Source organism: Emydura macquarii, unplaced genomic scaffold, assembly GCF_026122565.2.
Source record: "Emydura macquarii macquarii isolate MOO-44397 ecotype Brisbane River unplaced genomic scaffold, CSIRO-AGI_Emac_v2 contig_2473, whole genome shotgun sequence".
Lineage (NCBI taxonomy): Eukaryota > Metazoa > Chordata > Testudines > Chelidae > Emydura > Emydura macquarii.
This window is the reverse complement of record NW_027132610.1, coordinates 11924858-11942988: the sequence shown is the minus strand read 5'-3', so window position 1 is coordinate 11942988 and position 18131 is coordinate 11924858. Positions and strand designations below refer to the sequence as shown.

The 18131-nt window shown below is 42.9% G+C and overlaps 1 protein-coding gene across 6 annotated transcripts in view; it reads left to right on the top strand.

The window, feature by feature from the left end:
* The window catches only part of STARD13 (StAR related lipid transfer domain containing 13), a 375055-nt gene that overhangs the window by 276058 nt on the left and 80866 nt on the right, over positions 1-18131 (top strand). Inside the window, exon 1 of one of the 6 annotated variants that reach the window (XM_067562977.1) lies at positions 12548-12661. The exons of the other annotated variants lie outside the window; for them this stretch is intronic. The gene's annotated coding sequence lies outside the window, so the exon portion shown is untranslated. Of the gene's footprint in view, positions 1-12547; positions 12662-18131 lie in introns of those variants that run through there. 6 annotated transcript variants of the gene reach the window in all.

The following is an 18131-nucleotide window of genomic DNA, read 5'->3' as shown; positions in this document are numbered from 1 at the left end:
ACTGAGTAGCTGATCTTAGGTAAGCAGTATTGTTTCCATTCTCACTAAGTATGATTCAGAACTTTTAAAAGCAAGTAAAGTACAGTGTTAGAGCTGTGATGCGGTATTTATGGTCATGTATACTTCAGAACTGAAACCTGGAGTGCTGAACTCTTCCTACAAAGGGTTCAGAGGTTTAGAACAGTGGTTCTCAACCAAGGGTTCATGTACCCATGGGGTTACGCAGAAGGTCTTCCAAGGGGTACATCAATTCATCTAGATATTTGCCCAGTTTTACAACAGGCCACATAAAAAGCACTAGCAAAGTCAGTACAAATTAAAATGTCATACAATGACTTGTTTATGCTGCTCTATATAGGTAAGTACAATATTTATATTCCAATTGATTTATTTTACAGTTATATGGTAAAAATGAGAAAGTAAGCCATTTGTCAGTAACAGTGTACTGTGACACTTTTGTATTTTTATGTCTGATTTTGTAAACATGTAGTTTTTAAGTGAGGTGAAACTTGGGAGTACGCAAGACAAATCAAACTCTTGAAAGGGGTACAGTAGACTGGAAAGGTTGAGAGCCACTGGTTTAGAATACTTACTAGCCATAATAAAAATCGTTCTGCATTTGAATACTGCTTATTATTTATGCTCTGGAAATATATTTTGATCACATTTTAAGGCAATGTATCACAAAAATATTTAAATGTATGTTTTAAGATACCATACGTTCTAGAGCTCTTGACTAGATAGGGCAATGGCATATTTATTTATATATTTATTAGTTCAAAATCCTTTTTTTCCTGCTAGACAAAATGCTCAGGAATAGAATAGAGCTGTCGATAAATAGTATCAAATAATTACAGCCCCAGGCAGCAAGAAGCTATTATTGAAAATCTGTGTGTAGGGCCATTGCACAATCAATGATGTATCATTAACTGTAGTTCTCCTAAGGGTGGAGAGTGAGGAAATATCACCCTGGGTTATGATCTGCTCAGATTTCACAACCTAAGCAAGAGCAGGCTGGAGCAGTACCTGGTGCCAGGACTTCAAAGAGAACCTGAGGTGCTGCTGTTAATAATTCACTAGGTGGCTATTTGCTCTTCAAGGTAGCCCTGAACTAGTGCTTAGTGTGGAAGTGAGGGAGCATTGTGCTCCTCTACATGTTGCAATTGGATGGCCACTTCAGGCTATTAAAGGGTACATAGCACTTTGTGCAAGAATAGGTTAATTACATTCTGGGTACCTATATTTCCCTTACAGTTAAATTTGGATACATTATTTTTCATTTCCTGTCCTAAATTGTTGTACAGCATTGCTGCACACAGTAAATGGCAGACATGTTTCACTCCAGAGGTGGCTGCAATTCAGTGGTGGAAGAAAAGAATTACATATAGTTTAATTTCTTTAGGATGACTGATGATGACGATGATAATATATCAGGTTTCAGTTTTAGGCAGTAGTTAGGCTTGTGATTGGTGTCATCAGACATTTCATTTGCATATGGCTCCTGAATTCCAACTTTTCCTCACAGCAAAAAAGAAAACTTTACTAGATCATGTTTCTTGGCAACTGCAATACCATGTCAGTTCTTTTGTGCATTGGGTCTTGTGGACAGATGCTGATGCTGAACTTTTAATTACATCCCCTTATTACATCCGTTTTAAGCCTTTTATGTATGGAAGGGAATTAGCACTCCAGACCATTATCATTTGTAGTGTTTTTAATTAGTGATTTTCATGACACCCAATTAACTTTTTGCTGAGAGCAAGATATTTTTATCCTCTTAAGCAAACCAGAAATTCCCATTTTAATATGTACTTTTAGAAAAATGTTTGTATCATACAACACTTCCAAGAGTTCTTGTCCCTGAGCTCTGTAGAGCATTTGAATGGCCTTACACAAATTATTATGCCACTGACATTTAGAAATTGAACTTGATGTTTACTAGGCTCATGTCATTTAAACTCTGGAAGGACCTAAATTATCACTTAAGGTATTTACTTACCATTTTACTGCATTCTGCAGTTTTAGTGACTCATTTTGTTTATAGAATGTCTTTGATGAAGGGTTTGCAAATCCTGCCGTCTTATTTCTCGTATTATAGTATTATCATTTATTAGCGAGGAGACAATTGATCAACTGCCCCAGATAGATATCAGCATATCTCTTGTTGATCCCCCAACGCTGACAGAAACTGCGAAAGCGATTAACCTGCTGTCAAATGGTGAAGCATCTGGAGCAGATGCTCTACCAGGAGAAGTCTAGAAGGCTGCAGACTTGCACATGGCTTTGAAACTGATTGATTGATTGAATTTTTCCAGTCAAGGAGGACTCAAGAAACTATACCACAGGAGTACAAGGTTGCATTCGTCATTCACTTGTACATGCGGAAAGGTAACAGACAATCCTGCAACAACTATCGGGGCATCTCCTTGTTGTCAGTAGTCGGCAAAATTCTCACCAGAATTCTGCTGAATCACCTTGTGCAACACACTGAACAAGGGCTCTTGCCTGAGAGGCAGTGTGGCTTCAGGAAAGGTCGTGGGACCATCAGCATGGTGTTTGTAGCTCATCAGCTTCAGGAGAAATGCCTGGAACAGAACTCCTGTCAGTAAATGACTTTCATTGACCTGACAAAAGAATTTGATACAGTCATTCAGTCGGGAGGGCCCTTTGGAAGATCATGGCAAATTTTGGTTGCTGGAGAAATTCATCTCAATGGTTTGGCAATTCCATGATGGCGTACTCACTCGCGTTCTGGATGATGGTGAGTCATCTGAACCATTCCCAGTCATCCATGGAGTCAAGCAGGGCTGTGTGTTGGCCCCAACCCTCTTCAGTAGGATGTTTTCTGCCATGCTTACAGATGCCTTTTGTCACTGTGACACCAGGATTGGCATCAGATCTCAAGCTTTTCAATCTGAGGAGACTACAGGCAAAGATGAAAGTTCAGGAAGTGACTATTCATGATCTTCTGTTTGCTGATGGTTATTCCCTGAATGCCAAATAGGTCTGACATGCAGCAGAGTATGGACTATTTCTCTTCAGCTTGGGACAATTTTGATCTCACAGTCAACATCAAGAAGACAGAAATAATGTATCAGCGTGCACCAGGGATGCTTTATGTAGAGCCTACTATCACAGTGAACGGCCAAATCCTCCAGGCAGTAGACAAGTTCACCCACCTCGGCAGTACGCTGTCCCCATGCAGTGCACATTGATGATGAAACCAACGCCAGAATTGCTAAAGCAAGCGTGGCCTTTGGCAGACTACATACTGTACAAATGTGGGGGAGCACAGAGGCATAAGTCAACAAACAAAACTGAAGATCTACAAAGCCATCATGTTGCGAACTTGGATGTATGCATGGAAAACCTGGACAGTGTACAGATGCCATGTTATGAAGCTGAATTACTTTCATATGGGCTGTCTGAGAAAACTGATGAGGATAAGATGGCAAGACAAGGTTCCAGATATTGAGGTTCTAATACGGGCAGGTGTTCCAACATCCATACTCTGTTGATGAAATCACAGATGAGATGGGCAGGCCATGTCACCAGAATGTCAGATGAGTAACTGCCAAAGAAGATCTTTTACGATGAGCGAAAGGAGAGAGAGCGCTCTCAGGGAGGCCAGAAAAAACATTTCAAAGACTCCCTCAAATTATCCTTGAGGTGTTTTAACACTGACCTAGAGTTTTGGGAACTCTCACTCAAGATCGTTCTACCTGGCAAAGTCTCATCCATACTGGAGCTAGAGTCTATGAGCAGAGGAGAACTATTGAGGCAGAGCAGAAGCACCAGCAGCGTAAATCTCACAACAGCAGCATGTCCACTGTTAATCAAGTAGCCCATAGAAGCATCTCTTGTTCAGCGTGCCACAGAGAGTTCAAAGCCCAAATTGGCCTGATCAGCCACTCGCGTGTTCACAGAAACCAAACCCACCAGTGACGTCATGGTCATCTTTGAACTCGAAGGACAAACAGCAGTATTATAGCAATGATGCAGGCAGCACAGCAATGGTTCAGAAGGATGACATGTAAAGCAGAGAGATGCAGCCTAACTTTCATAAGCCAGACTCAAGTTGCTGAATTTAGAGTTGAAAAACATTTATACTGGCAGGTAAAGGGACCATATGTCACACAGAGATAAGCCCAAAAAACGGAGACTTTTTTCCACCAGGAAAAATAATTGAAAGATTAATAAAAGAAATAAAAAATGACGAAGGTCTTCTAAAAAAAATGTGGAATTCTGGCAAGGGATGTATTGTGCATATTTTAATCCTTCACAGTACATATTTTGTAATATCAAAAATGAAAATGCATTCCAGTTTATATCTCCCCATCTAATGTAGATAGTACAGTTGTCCTACTTAACATAGACATTGAAACTGAGTGAATAAAAAATATCTAATTAGCTCCCTCAAAAGCCCTCTGGCACAACAGTGCTGTTAGTTGATGGGTGCAGGAAGATGAGGCCCCCACCTTCAGCTAAGGGGTAGAGGGTCTGTTACAGCTGGTAGACAAAGATCCCATTTTTTCTATGAAATTTTCTATGACATTTTTCTGTGGAGAATTTCATTTTAAATGAAATCTCATTTTTTCACCAGAAAATGTTTTGATTGATAAATTTCAACCAACTCTGGTATCTGCCTGATACTGCAGTGGTGATGCAGATCCTCTGTCTGCTACTGGATTTATATCTTTTCCTGGACTCCAGTGGCCAGGAATGACTTTAATCTTCAGCTGGCAAGAGATGCACTCTTTCTTCTTAGGTTCTGACCTGGTCTCAGTGATCCACAACTTCATCACCTCAAGCTTGAACTTTTACCATGAGCTTTACCTTCAACTGATCCTGATGGCAACCCATAAACCAGAGCTGGCCTTTTAGGTAGAACAGACCAAAAAAACCACATCATACCAGTGTCCTGCTCTGTACACTAGCTGCCAGTTAAGTTCCAGATTCATTTAAAATCCTGGGCCTAATTTTCTAGAGTTCTAAATTAGTGAGGAACAGGATTTCAGAGGCCACCTCTCAATCTTCACTTAATCACAACAGCTACATTGAGTAGATGCTGTGGTTTACAGAGGCCAGATTTGAACTGATGAGTGAGGTGGCAACTCAGAACGTTTTCAGTTGAGGGCTAGTATCCAGTCCTGGATGTATGCAAACAATATCACAGTATGGGAGCAAACCTTTAATCTGCTCTGTTTTAACAGTTTTTAAATTCTGTTATTATTCCAATGGATATTTACTACTGATTGTCTCATGTGTGTAACTTGAAGTACACTTTAAAGCTCAAGCGAGTAATTTTAACCAGAGTCCCATGTGTTTTGACAGATAATTATTGCACATGCAATGGCCCTGAAAAGCTTTTCCTTTACATCTTTGAATCAGGGATGGCCATGATGTTGCCCCCTTTCTGTATATGCTGCATCATCAAGCTACTGGCATGGATCAGCCAGGACATCCACAGGACAGCCCTATAGCTGCAGCACTTCAAATCTAAATCACAGCTGCTTGGAACAGGGCTCTGAGCACTTGGCTTATGGCTGCCAATTGACAAAGCAGAGGTTCTGTCAGTATCATACTGCCCGCATTTCATAACACTGCAAGCTACTTAATTTACAGTATTTTCCACCAAGCCTCCTGGAAGGTCAGTGTTTGAATATGTGCCTGACTTAATGGTTTCCAGACTGTGGTATGTGGAATGCTTACTGGTGGTTTGTGGAGATCTTACTGGTCCCAGTGTCTGTTTCCATCTGTGTAGTCATATTCAAATAGACTAAAAATACCTTAAAACTCTTGAATGCCAAACCTTCAACATTGTAATATTCTTCTTTGAGGGCTTGCTTTGAGTTGATTCCAAGTAGGTGTGCGCGCTGCATGCACAGTCATTGGAAGGTTTTTCTCCTAGCGGTACCCATCAGGTCACCTCAAGCACCCTCTGGAGTTGTGCCTCTATGGCACCATATATAGGGCCCCGCTAACCTGCCGCCTCTTCAGTTCCATCTTACCGCTCGTGACAGTTGTTGGAGCTACGCTTCTCTCTTGCTTCGGCAAGCACTTCCCTACTGGTCTCAAACATTGAACCTGTAAATAGTTAGATTAGTTTAGTCATTAGTTGTTAGTTAAGTTTCAGTTTAGGGGTTCCCCCCATTAATTTCTCCCCCTTCAGGGATTCAGGGCATGCCTCAATCCCAAGGGTTTAAATCATGTGGGACCTGCGACAAGTCTATGCCAAAGGGCAATCCCTACAAATCCTGTGTGAAGTTCCTGGGCAAAACACACCAGACAGATCAGTGTAGGCTTTGCAAAGGATTCCGCTCGAAGACCAAGAAGGAGAGAAAACTCAGGCTGAAACTCCTCCTCATGGAGGCAGCTCTTCACCACCAACTACCAGGCCAATCGGACTCTAGCACCTTGATGAAGAGTGCGCCGCCCTCAATTAGGGAACCTGCAGTGCAGAGATAGGCTCAGCACCCAGAGACTCTTGGCACCATCTCTCACCGGCACCGGAGTTGGCCTAGCACCACTCCCACTCACCGGTGCCATGCAAGAGTCACAAGAAAACTGATAGAGGGCACTCACCCATGGTGAGATCAATGGTAAGAGACAATAACGGTGCGTGCCATGAACCAGGGCACCCAGTACCCACCCTATTGGAGGCAGCACCGTTGACTCTGGGCCCACATAAGGGTCCATCAAGTCCGGGACCCATGGTCTCCCTGCAAGGGAGAGCTAGGTGGAGGACCTGGCTCTCACTTACACTCTGGACACATTCAAAACAGCCAGAGACCTGATAGCTATGATGACACAGCAGTATCCCACCAGGCCAGAGAGAGCACTAGTTGTAAGACCTCCAGCATTGCAGAGAAGTGTAGTGCCATCTAGCAGCAAACAGACCACGATTTGGCACCGGTCGCCTTCTCTACGGCATCACTCTCCGGCACCGTCTTGCTCAGCACGGCTGTGGTCCCCACGTTCGGAGTCATATACCTCCCAATGTAGCTGGCACTGGTTGAAGTGGTGTCGGTACAGACAAGATGCAGAACAAGTCCCTCTCATGGGCCCATGGCCAGCATAGTGGCAGATGCTTGAACAATGGCCCTTTTTGGACACCATGAACATACCACCAGGCCTCAAAAGGCCCCCAATTCCTCACTTCAGAAGGATGGGCTCCTCCACCACCCAGAGACTACTTGGCGCCACACGGCATCATAGTGGACACCAAGGTTGGCACTGAGGCAGACACAGACGGGGATGTAGGGATCGGCACTGGGGATGACCCAGGCAGTGAGTGTGCAATCTCCACACAGGAAGGGTCCCACGATCCTCTGGGTCAAGAGGGCCTAACACTGCCCAGAACATATTCGTCTTCATCACCAGACAAGGCAGTGGCAGGAACCTCATCTGGTCCATGGACAATAGGGCCTGCCAGGAGCTGCTGGACCAAAGCCTATGACTCCAAGTGGAGGAGGTGATGGAGTTGGTGGACCCCATGGTGGACATTCTAACACCAGAAGACCCCTCAAGAGTGGCGTTACCCTCATGAGGACTATCCAGGTCACTACCAAGACTCTGTGGCAGACGCCTGTCTCTATCTCTCCTATAGTGAAGGAGATAGAAAGGAAGTATTTTGAACCATCAAAAGGTCATCATGAGTACCTCTTTACTCATCTGAATCCAGGGTCACTCGTGGTTGCAGCCACGAATGAGGAGGAAAGGCAGGGACAGCAGGGCCCTTCACCCAAGTCCAAGTACTCAAAGAAGCTGGATTTCTTTGGTAGGAATTTCTACTTTATTGGGGGAGCTCCAGCTTCAAATTGTGAACCAGCAAGCGATTTTGAGCAGCTATCACTTCAGTTCATTGGACATCATGTTGAATTTCAAGGAGCTACTCCCAGCTCACTCCAGGGCAGAATTCACAGCGGTCGTGGAAGAGGGCAAGGCAGTAGTGAGGACCTCGTTGCAGGCTGTCCTGGATGCGGCAGACTTGGTCACAAGAACGTCTTTGATTTCCAGGAGAAGGAGCTCATGGCTGCAGGTGTCGGGCCTACCTCTAGAGAGCCAACAAACAATCAAAGATTTGCCCTTCGAAGGCTCAGGGGTATTTTCGGAGCAGATGGACTCTGATGGACTCAACAGCCTTAAAGACTCTAGGGCAACACTGAAATCCTTGGTCCTGCATACAGCAGCTTCTCAGAGGAAACACTTTAAGGCCCAGTCTCCCCCACAATTTTACCCTATGCAGTCTAGATAGGACTACTCAAGGAAGCGGGCAGGAACAAAAGGCGCAGGACACTTTAGCCCCCTTCCAATCAAGGCCAGGGTTTGGCAAGGCAGTCCTCTGGTCCCAAGCAGTCATTTTGAGGGTGCGACCAAGGGCTATACACTAGGCCAGATTCCGGATCCTTGCCTCTGCTTTTTGAACTGTCTATCCCATTTTTATCAGGTGTGGGCCCATATAACCTCAGACAGATGGGTGTTACGCACAGTAGAACTGAGATATTCTCTCCAGTTCTGTTCCTCCCGTTCCCCACCCCCATCTCTCTTCAGGGAGCCCTCTCACAAGCAACTTCTTATACAGGAGGTACAAGTGCTCCTGAATGCAGGAGCAGTGGAGGAGGTTCCTCAGGCGTTAATGGCAAAGGGATTTTACTTCTGTTATTTTCTAATTCCAAAGGCCAAAAGGGTCTCAGACCCACTCTAGAACTACAAAACCTCAACAGATTCATGAAGAAACTGAAATTTCACATGCTATCCTTGGCTGCCATCATTCCCTCCCTGGATCCAGGAGACTGGTATGCCACCCTTGACTTAAACAATGCATACTTTCATACATCAATGATCCCATCCCACAGAAGGTTCCTCAGATTTATGGTAAGCCACATGCATTATCAATGTATAGTCCTCCCCTTCAGGCTGTCACTCCCTCCCCCCTGAGTTTTTACCAAAAGCATGGCCATTATCGCTGCCTTTTTGAGACACCAGGTGCAGGAGTTCCTGTATCTAGAGAACTGGCTTGTCAAGGGCCACTCCAGGGCATAGGTAGAATTTCATGTGTCCCTAATACGGTTGACATTTAGCAGGCTAGGCCTACCACTGAACATCCCCAAGTCAAGCCTATCACCCACTCAGAGGATAAAATTTATAAGAGCTACCTTAGACTCCACTCAGGCCAGGGTTTCCTACCAGAGTCTCATTTGCAGACTGTGTTCCATCATAAGGGACTTCAGGTGCTTCCCTACCATGACAGTGCAGTGCTGCTTACAGCTGCTTGGTCACATGGCCGCATGCACATGCGTGGGTCAGCATGCGAGGCTTTGGCTCAGACCTCTCCAGGCTTGGCTGGCATTGACATACTGTCCAAACAGAGACAATTTGGACAAGATAGTTTTGCTTCCTCCTCGGGTTCTCAAGTCCCATCTGTGGTGGCTCAACCCTCAATTGGTAGGTACAAGAGTACCCTTCCCCAGACCCCAGCCCTCGGTGACTCCGGTCATGGATCCATCGATGTTGGGGTGGGAGCACATTTAGGGACTCTCAGGACTCAATGCCTTTGGTCTCAGGCAGAGTCTTGATTCACATCAATGTCAGGGAGCTGAAAGCAGTTCGCTTAGCCTGCGAAACCTTCCAATCCCATCTGGAAGGCAGAGGCATATCAGTCATGAAGGACAACACGACAGCGATGTTTTATATAAACAGACAGGGTGAAGCACATTTCTCTCCCCCTGTGCTGCAAAGTCCTCAAGTTGTGGGTTTTCTGCACGGACTACTCTACACACCTAGAGGCATCTTACCTCCCAGGATCCCAGAACAAACTGGAAGACCATCTCAGCAGGTCCTTCCACAACCATTAGTGGTCTACCATCATGGACTATCTGCTGCACTTGAAACAGCTAGGTTTGGTGATGTCATCCTTAAAAGTGCACTTAGCGACGATCTCTGCATTCTACACTGAGGTGGATTGTCGATTAGTCTTGCCAATCCAGTGGTGACCCATTATCTCAAAGGTTTGCACAGGATCTACCCCCAGGTTTGACGTCCAATACTGGCCTGGGACTTTAATCTGGTGCTCTCCAGGATGATTGGCCCCCCCCTTTTTGCCCTTAGCAACATGCTCACTTCTCTACCTCTCATGGAAAATGGCATTCCTAGTCACGATAACCTCAGCCAGGAGGATGTCCAAACTTAAGGCCCTAACATCAGGACCCCCATACATGGTGTTGCATAAGGACAAGGTCCAGTCGTGACCCCATCCGGCCTTCCTCCTTAAAGTGGTATCCCAGTTCAATACATGCCAGGAGAGCTTCCTCCAAGTATTCTTCCCTAAACCACATGCCAGTAGCAGGGAACGAAGCCTCAATTCCCCAGATGTCAGGCAGGCACTGGTGTTCTACATCAAGAGTTCAAGTCCATTTAATAAATCAAACCAGTTCTTTATCGCAGAAGCGGACAGGATGAGGGGTCTCCTGGTGTCATTCCAGAGGATTTCATCATGGATCGTGTCCTGCATAAGGACTTGCTATGACCTGGCAAAGAGGCCAGCTCCGGCACCGATAGCGCATACCACAAGAGTGCAGGCCTCCTCGGCAGCATTCCTGGTGCATGTCCCCACACAGTAGATCTCTAGGGCTGTAACATGGTCATCATTCCAAACATACACCTTGCATTATCCCATCACCCAGCAGGCCAGGGATGACACAGCATTCAGCAGAGCAGTACTTCAATCAGTGATCCCGTGAGCTCTGACCCCTCCTTCTATGGTCATCTTGGAAGTCACCGACTTAAAATGCACATGAGCGAGCACTCGAAGAAGAAAAAACTGTTACCTACCTTTTCATAACTGTTGTTGTCTTCAAGATGTGTTTCTCATGTCCATACCAAGACCCACCTGCCTACCCCAATGTCAGAGCCAGCTGGCAAGAAGGAATTGAAGAGGTGGTGGGTCAGCAGAGCCCTATGTATGGTGCCATAGTGGCACGACTCCAGGGGGCACCTGAGCTGACCTGACGGGTATCACTAGGGGAAAAACCTTCTGATAACTGTGTGCACGGTGTGCGCACACCTACTTGGAATGGAGATTAGCAATACATCTCTAAGAACAACAGTTACGAAAAGGTAGGTATCTGTGTTTTTTATAGATAGCTACTACTTGAGCTGAAGTGCTACCTACAGCTGTTAGTTGGGATCAATAGTAGGTGACTCTCCTCTGACTTACCCACAGAGTGGGGGGCACACATCAAACAATTGCTAATGGAGGTGGTTCATGCAATCATGATTACGAAGAGAGATGTTCAGTGAGTTTCTCTCTGTTAAAAAGTGATCGACAGTATGAAAAAGTTTGAGACCTCTGGTCTACCTGATTTTTTTTTCATGCAGAGCGTACCTGGTGGCTCACATAGATCTTTGCAATAATTCTTGGGCCTGGTCTACACTTACCTGGCGATTCAGCGGCAGTCGACGGGAGTTACGTAAGCTACTCTGTGTAGCTTGCGTAACTCCTGTCAACTGCTGTGCTTCCCTTCTGCGTGGCATCTTCACTGCATTGCGCCTTCAATAACCATGTTCTCGTCAACTCAGCGCTTCGCCACTTGAGGGGGTAGATTTACTGCATCGACTTCTGGATCGATTGTGTGGGTCTTCACTGACTGTTCAATCGATCCAGAAAGGTCGATCTGATGGCAGCGACTTCGCCGCCATCAGTATAGACATACTCTTCATTTCAGTAGCACTGTTTCTTGACAGGAGTTGGCAGGAATTAAGACGCTGTAGAGTATATATTGGAACTAAAGAGCTGGTTTTCTTTGTCCTTAGATGTGTAGGCTGTACTTCCATTTAAGTGGCAGCACACACTGTATTCTGTTATTTGTTAAGCACTGATAATGTGGTCAGTGCTGCACAAGAAACAAATAAAGAGAGTCTCTGCTCACACTAACAGTCAATATGATGGTAATGGTTCCTTTCAGCTCGAGCTGCTAGCATATTGTATATCCTCTTGTTTAATCTAACATGTTAATAGCAGGGAATAAGAGCAGATCCAATATAAGGGCTGTCAAAAATACTTCGTGTTGTAGGTGTAAATTTATCTCTTAAGAATGACAGCGTCTGATTCTGAGCAGATCATTATATAAAACAATTCACTGAAGCAGTGTATATTGCCATATCCTCCTTCTGAAATAGGAGAGAGTGCTGTTACATTAATCAGTTCCTAAGCCTTGAAAGTCACAATTATCTGGCCACTGTTTTTCAGTATTAGTAATTTTAATACATGATTGATTTCCATGTGTCTATCATTAAGATGAAGAATTGTTTTTCAAGTGTGAGAGGGAGCAGCAGGTTTTTTCCTGTAGTATTTGCCACAGTTGCACAGCCAGTGTTAAAAGGGATGATTTATAGAAAATCCAGCTGTGAGTTTTCGTTTCTTCAAGAGCAGGAGGCGGGACTAGAAACCAACCTAAAACCAAGCAGAGCATTGATCAGACAAGAAATGATGTAGAGCACAGCCCCACAGACAACAGCTAAGCATCGTGGAAATATTAGCTGGCAAATTAACGAGGAGGAAGCTGCACTCAGTGACAGAGAAGCCATCTGTCAGAATCTGAGAAGCAGATTTCAAGAAACCAGAAAATGAAGTACAGAAGAAAGTGATTTTGGTTCAAAGGTACAGTGAAGCCTAAGGATATTTGTAGACAGTAAGTTTAAATATGATAGTAATGGTGTTTAGTACAACAGTTAGCACTGTTTTGAAGAGCTTTTCAGCTTTGAAAACAGTCATAAGTGTCTCCTTTGTAGCCATCTTTAAGAGGCTTATATGTTTGAGATGGCTTGTTTAAAAAAAACTTGCAAACAAACTTTCAAACTGCAAGTATCCTTCACTTCAGAAGGGTGATTTTGTTTTATTAACTTAAGGGCACCTCCTGTAGTGAATAAGAATTATTTTGTAATCTTTCTGAAAGGCATCTTTGATGGAAAGCTTGCTTGGTCTCAGAGGTGAGGTGAGGGGGTAGGCAAGAATACTATTGTTAGGAAGAATGAGGGAGTTCCCACCCAAATAATTATAGACTAACTAGAACGACAATGTATAAACACCTTGAGCTAAATTCTGCCCTCATTTATATTGGTACAAAATTAGGAGTAAGTCCACATAAAACTATTCCAGATTTAACTCAGGGTAGAATGTTGTTCTGCATTTCTTAAAGCAGAAGAAATCCTTCCCAAAATATATTGTAGTGTTAACAGAGAAGGACTTGCTTAAAAAAATAATTAGAATATTTTTTAAAATGCACATTGTGTAGCACCTTTTGACATGTTTCTGAGAGCTTCCATCCCTCCTATGTACCATTGTATATTACGTTGCAAACAATCCTATTGTTTGATGTTGACAAGCTTTCATATAAGACTTGCAGTGTTTCTAGGTATGTGTTCCATTCAATTTGGTGGTTTGTATTTGGTGTGATCTGCCTAATTCCAAATGGTGTTTTGAGGCTCCAGTTTGGAATAACAAGATTACATTAACAATAGCAGAGGTGCATGAAAGTTCTAAGGAAGACCACAGGATACTCTTTTATTTGGAATGAGACAATTCTATTACAATTTGTACGGAAAAATGACTTGTTGCAATAGTTCTAACGTAATGTCTGCTCCAAGCCAGAAGTGGAAGCATTGGCTGTAGGCTTATAAGAAAAAAACCCACTCAACATTATGGCCCAATATGGATGACAAAACATTGTAGCATGTGTGGGAAAATGGCTGCAGTCCAATGTCTGGAATCATTTATCTTCTGGTAGAGTCTGGAAGATGACTGTTTTATGTATTTTACAGAAATCCCTGCTGATTGATTTCATTTACTTAGGGAGAGGGGGCTCAGAGACTGTAACCCTGACATCCTGTTCTGGTTAGGTTCTTGGCACTTATAAATGAGATCTTACCGTCCCTGACAATCATGTGGATCTTTATGCTGGTTTTTTAATAAAATGTCTTCTCTTTTCTCTTAGTTTTGGGTTTCAACAAGCCAAAAAATTGTGGTTTCTGCTTACCATCTCTTTCACTAACTTAGCCTTTTTCCATTCATTTTGGAAATTATTGCAAAAGTCTGGAGGAAAGGAAAGAAATGGAAATTGATAAAATTCTACATAGCCTGTTGTGGGAGTACAGCATACGGTATGCACAGCTGTTTGGAGAGATAGGCGTGAAATATTTCAAGATAGGTGCTCTGATTTCCTATTCATGGAACAAAGTGTAATTTCAGTTTTATTAAATAGCTGCACCACACTGTGGCAATCTCATGCACTGAAATGACAACATAGGCCTATATTGGCCTTTGTTGTTAAAATAGCCATAATTTCTGGTGTTTCTTTATTCATTTTAGACTTTGATATAAGACTCTGTTGAGATCCTAGAAACAACAAAGATTTGCCTTAACATAGTTTCTTCACCTCATCTTAATGTCTTCTTTTTTTTTTTTTTTTTTTTTGGGGGGGGGGGGAGGGGGCATATGTTGCTGTCTGCCTACCTTCCAGGTGTTTGCATTTAAGTCAATTATTCCCATGTCATGGCATCCTCACCTGACTGTCCCTGCTATATAGTCACACTGCTGGTTATATATCAGCCAGATCCATAGATCTAATGTCACAGAAATCCAATAAAAATATTTGTATATAATGAAACAAGGATAGAAGTTGAGTGGTACATGCACATGCATTTACTGTCAAATAGAGTGTTGCTATTTTCAAAGATTAACAAAAATATAAAAGCAAAATTGGACTTCTTAAATGTCAGTTTTATTTTATTTTATACGCAGTTATCTCACCACAAGATCCTCTGCTAAAGGCTACAGAATACCTGGCAGAGTGGAAGCAGCAAGACAGAGGGTTGGGGAAAGGGTGAAGTAGTGGATCTCCCCACATACACTCAGTTCCACAGACATACACATTCAAAATATTCAGGAGGCTCTAGATTGGAGATCGGGGGGTGAGGGTGAAAGAGACAGAGCTCCCACTCTTTTCTTACAGCAAGAGAAGAATAGAGGGCTTCATATATTTATCAGGCACCTACTAGCTAGAGGTTGATATAAAATATGAGAGCTCTTAAGCCATTTCCAGAAACAGCACCCTGATAGGAATCCCAGCATGCCAGAGTATTGCCCCTGGACCTCTTTCTGTCAGTCTAGGTTCTATCTCTGTGGTATCCAGATGCCTTGGGGATTTCTTACCCCTTCTGTCTAGCTAAATATTTATAAAATGCTTATTATTACTAGTTTATCTCTTTGTATGCTACTACCATTTTATGTGTTGACCTCAGGATAGTATGTTGACTTCTTTGACTAGTAGGTCTCTGGTAATTTTTTTTCCAGCCTGGTTTAATATATAAGGCCAGATTTTCAGCACTGACTTCCATGGAGCTATGACAGTTTACACCAGCTGAATATTTGGCCCATGGTGTGTAAATAGAATCACAGAAGTTTAGGGCTTGAAGGGACCTCAAGAGATCATGTAGTCCATGCTGAGGCAGAATTAAGTATACCTATAGTAATAGTTTTTCCCTTATAAATTTGGGTTCCTCTTCACCCCATCTACTGTTGTATTAATTTGGATGGAATATATAGGCCCAATGAGTCAAAGGTGTCAACATGATCCCGTAGCTGTCCAACCTTGACTCTGCAGATGACATCAATTTGCAAACCTAGACCCATAGAGATGTGCAAGCCAAAATAAGTGATTTCCAGGTCTGTGCACAGTCAGTAGGATTGAAAATCAACAGAGAAAACTAAAGCCATGAGAATTAACACCCATGAAGGAAAACCAATAATACTTTCTATGACTGACATAGAAGTGGTCTGGTATTTCACATATCTTGGCAGCATTGTAAGTACAACAGGTGGAATAGCCAAAGACATTAAAGCCAGAATAGTGAAAGCCTGACATGCCTTCATAACTCTAAAGCCAATCGAGAGAAACAGAAATCTTGCCTTTCAAATTAAACTTTGAATATTTAACACCATTGTAAAGTCGGTTTTACTATATGGCGCTGAAACTTGGAGACTTATTAAGTCCTTACTATCTAAACTCCAAGTTTTCATCAACAGCTGCATATACAAATCCTCAGTATCAGATGACCAGAAAAAATCACAAATGAAGAATCTGGAAGAGGACGAAACAGAAACCAATAGGACAGGAAATCATGGAACGAAAATGGCTAGGACAACATACATGGAGGCAAGACACGAATAACATAACAAGATAGGCATTGGACTGGAACCACCTGGGCAAGAAGTGATGAAGAAGACAAAGCAAAACATGGAAACACACAATAGAAGCAGAATTGAAAGCTATCAAAATGACATGGGAGAAGCTAAGACAGCAGTGGGAGACCGGCAAATGTGGAAGGTGGTAGTGAAGGACCTATGTTCTGCATGGGAAAGAGACACATAAGAGATAAGAGAGTAACTGTCCAACATTAACAGTTTTAAACCACGTTTGGGTTTTGATATGCAGAGACCTCAGCCTGCTTAGTATCATGGCAGGCACATCACTAAAAAGCTTTTAAACCTTTTATTGAAGATACAGAAAATGAAGAGAGAAAAAGATTAAAGCATTTTAAATGTAAAGTGTTAAGTACGACTTTCATTTTAGCAACATCCCTTGGTTCTCTTTTGCTGCAGAGAGTCTTTAGAATGAAAAAACTCTTTCTTCAACAGTTTTTTAGATGGGAACCACTTTCCCATTTGGGGGAAAAGAGAAAAAGTCACTTAAGACATTGGTGGTGATTGTTAAAATTCAATCTCATTTCCTAGAAGACAAAACAAGACAAACACACAAAAGAGAGGAGAGAAAAGAAGAGCAAATATAGAAAATGCAGCTTCGGTCTTTGTTGTTGACTCTCACTTGCAACCTCACTGCTGGAAAAACAAATACATTGCACATAGTCTTAATAGCCACTCCAAGACCTGACAAACTTGTACCAGTGTCAGGTTGCTTAGGGCATTGCATGTAGCTGCCTCTTTCTGGTCACAGGCTTACAGCAATGTTGCAAAATACATATTCATATACATATTCAGAGGAAAAAGGAGAGGGATGGGTATGAGAAGAAATAAGGTGGGGAAGGGGGAGGAAACAAAATCTCACATCCCAGATGGTAGTTGGGATTTAGCCAGTGTCATTGGAGGTAGAGCTAGTGATGTCATCTGGGTCTCTCTTTTTGGTCAGAACATCTCTCAGGATCAGGATGATGAAGGCCCAACAGTGTTACAGTAGATCTCGGGGTCCCAGGAGACAATGGGGGTGGCATTCTTGATGGTAAAGTTCATTTCAGTGGTTATTGGCAGACAGTTGCTTCTTCTGGATTTTTTTCCCCAAAGTCTTTTCTTGTAGGGAACCCAACAGGAGGTGATGGATGGAATCCATCCTCTCATTATTTCATTCCCAGGTAAGGCTTATTTCCAGCACATCAATTTTGGTCCATTGATTTCTGGTCCCACACCTCTCTTGTTACCAGGCATGATGATAACACAGTCCTTGAATTATATTTTGGGATATATGGGATTTTTTTCCCCCAAAATACATAGGATTTTTCCCAAAAATCTTTCTTGTAAGGAACCCAAAAGGAGGTGATGGATGGAATAGCCCATCCCCTGATTATTTTGTTCACTAGTTAAACCTAATTTCCAGCACATCAATTTTGGTCCATTGATTTCCAGTCCCACACTTCTCTTGTTTACCAGGCATGATAACACAATCCTTGAATTATATCAGTGGGTCTTTTTTGTTTGGATTAACACAGTCTGTCTCCATTTTGCACTTTTTCTCATCAATATGAGAAACGTGTTATTGTGATGTATGAAATTTCATTCATTTTTCATAGTTGAGTTCATAATTAGGTAAATTCTCAGGCTCTATTATCACAACACTACTCTACTACCACTTGCACCCATCTTTCCTAGTTTTAAATACCTAACTCCATGCAACAGTGGATATGTCTACATTCAGGCTGAAATGTGTAATTTCCAGCTCTAGTAATATACACACGCTTGCTCCCATCAAACTAGCATGCTAAAAATGACAGTATGTGCCTATGGTCTCAGATGTAATCACAGTCTGGGTGGCTAGCCCCTCCCACTTCTTACACTGTCCTAA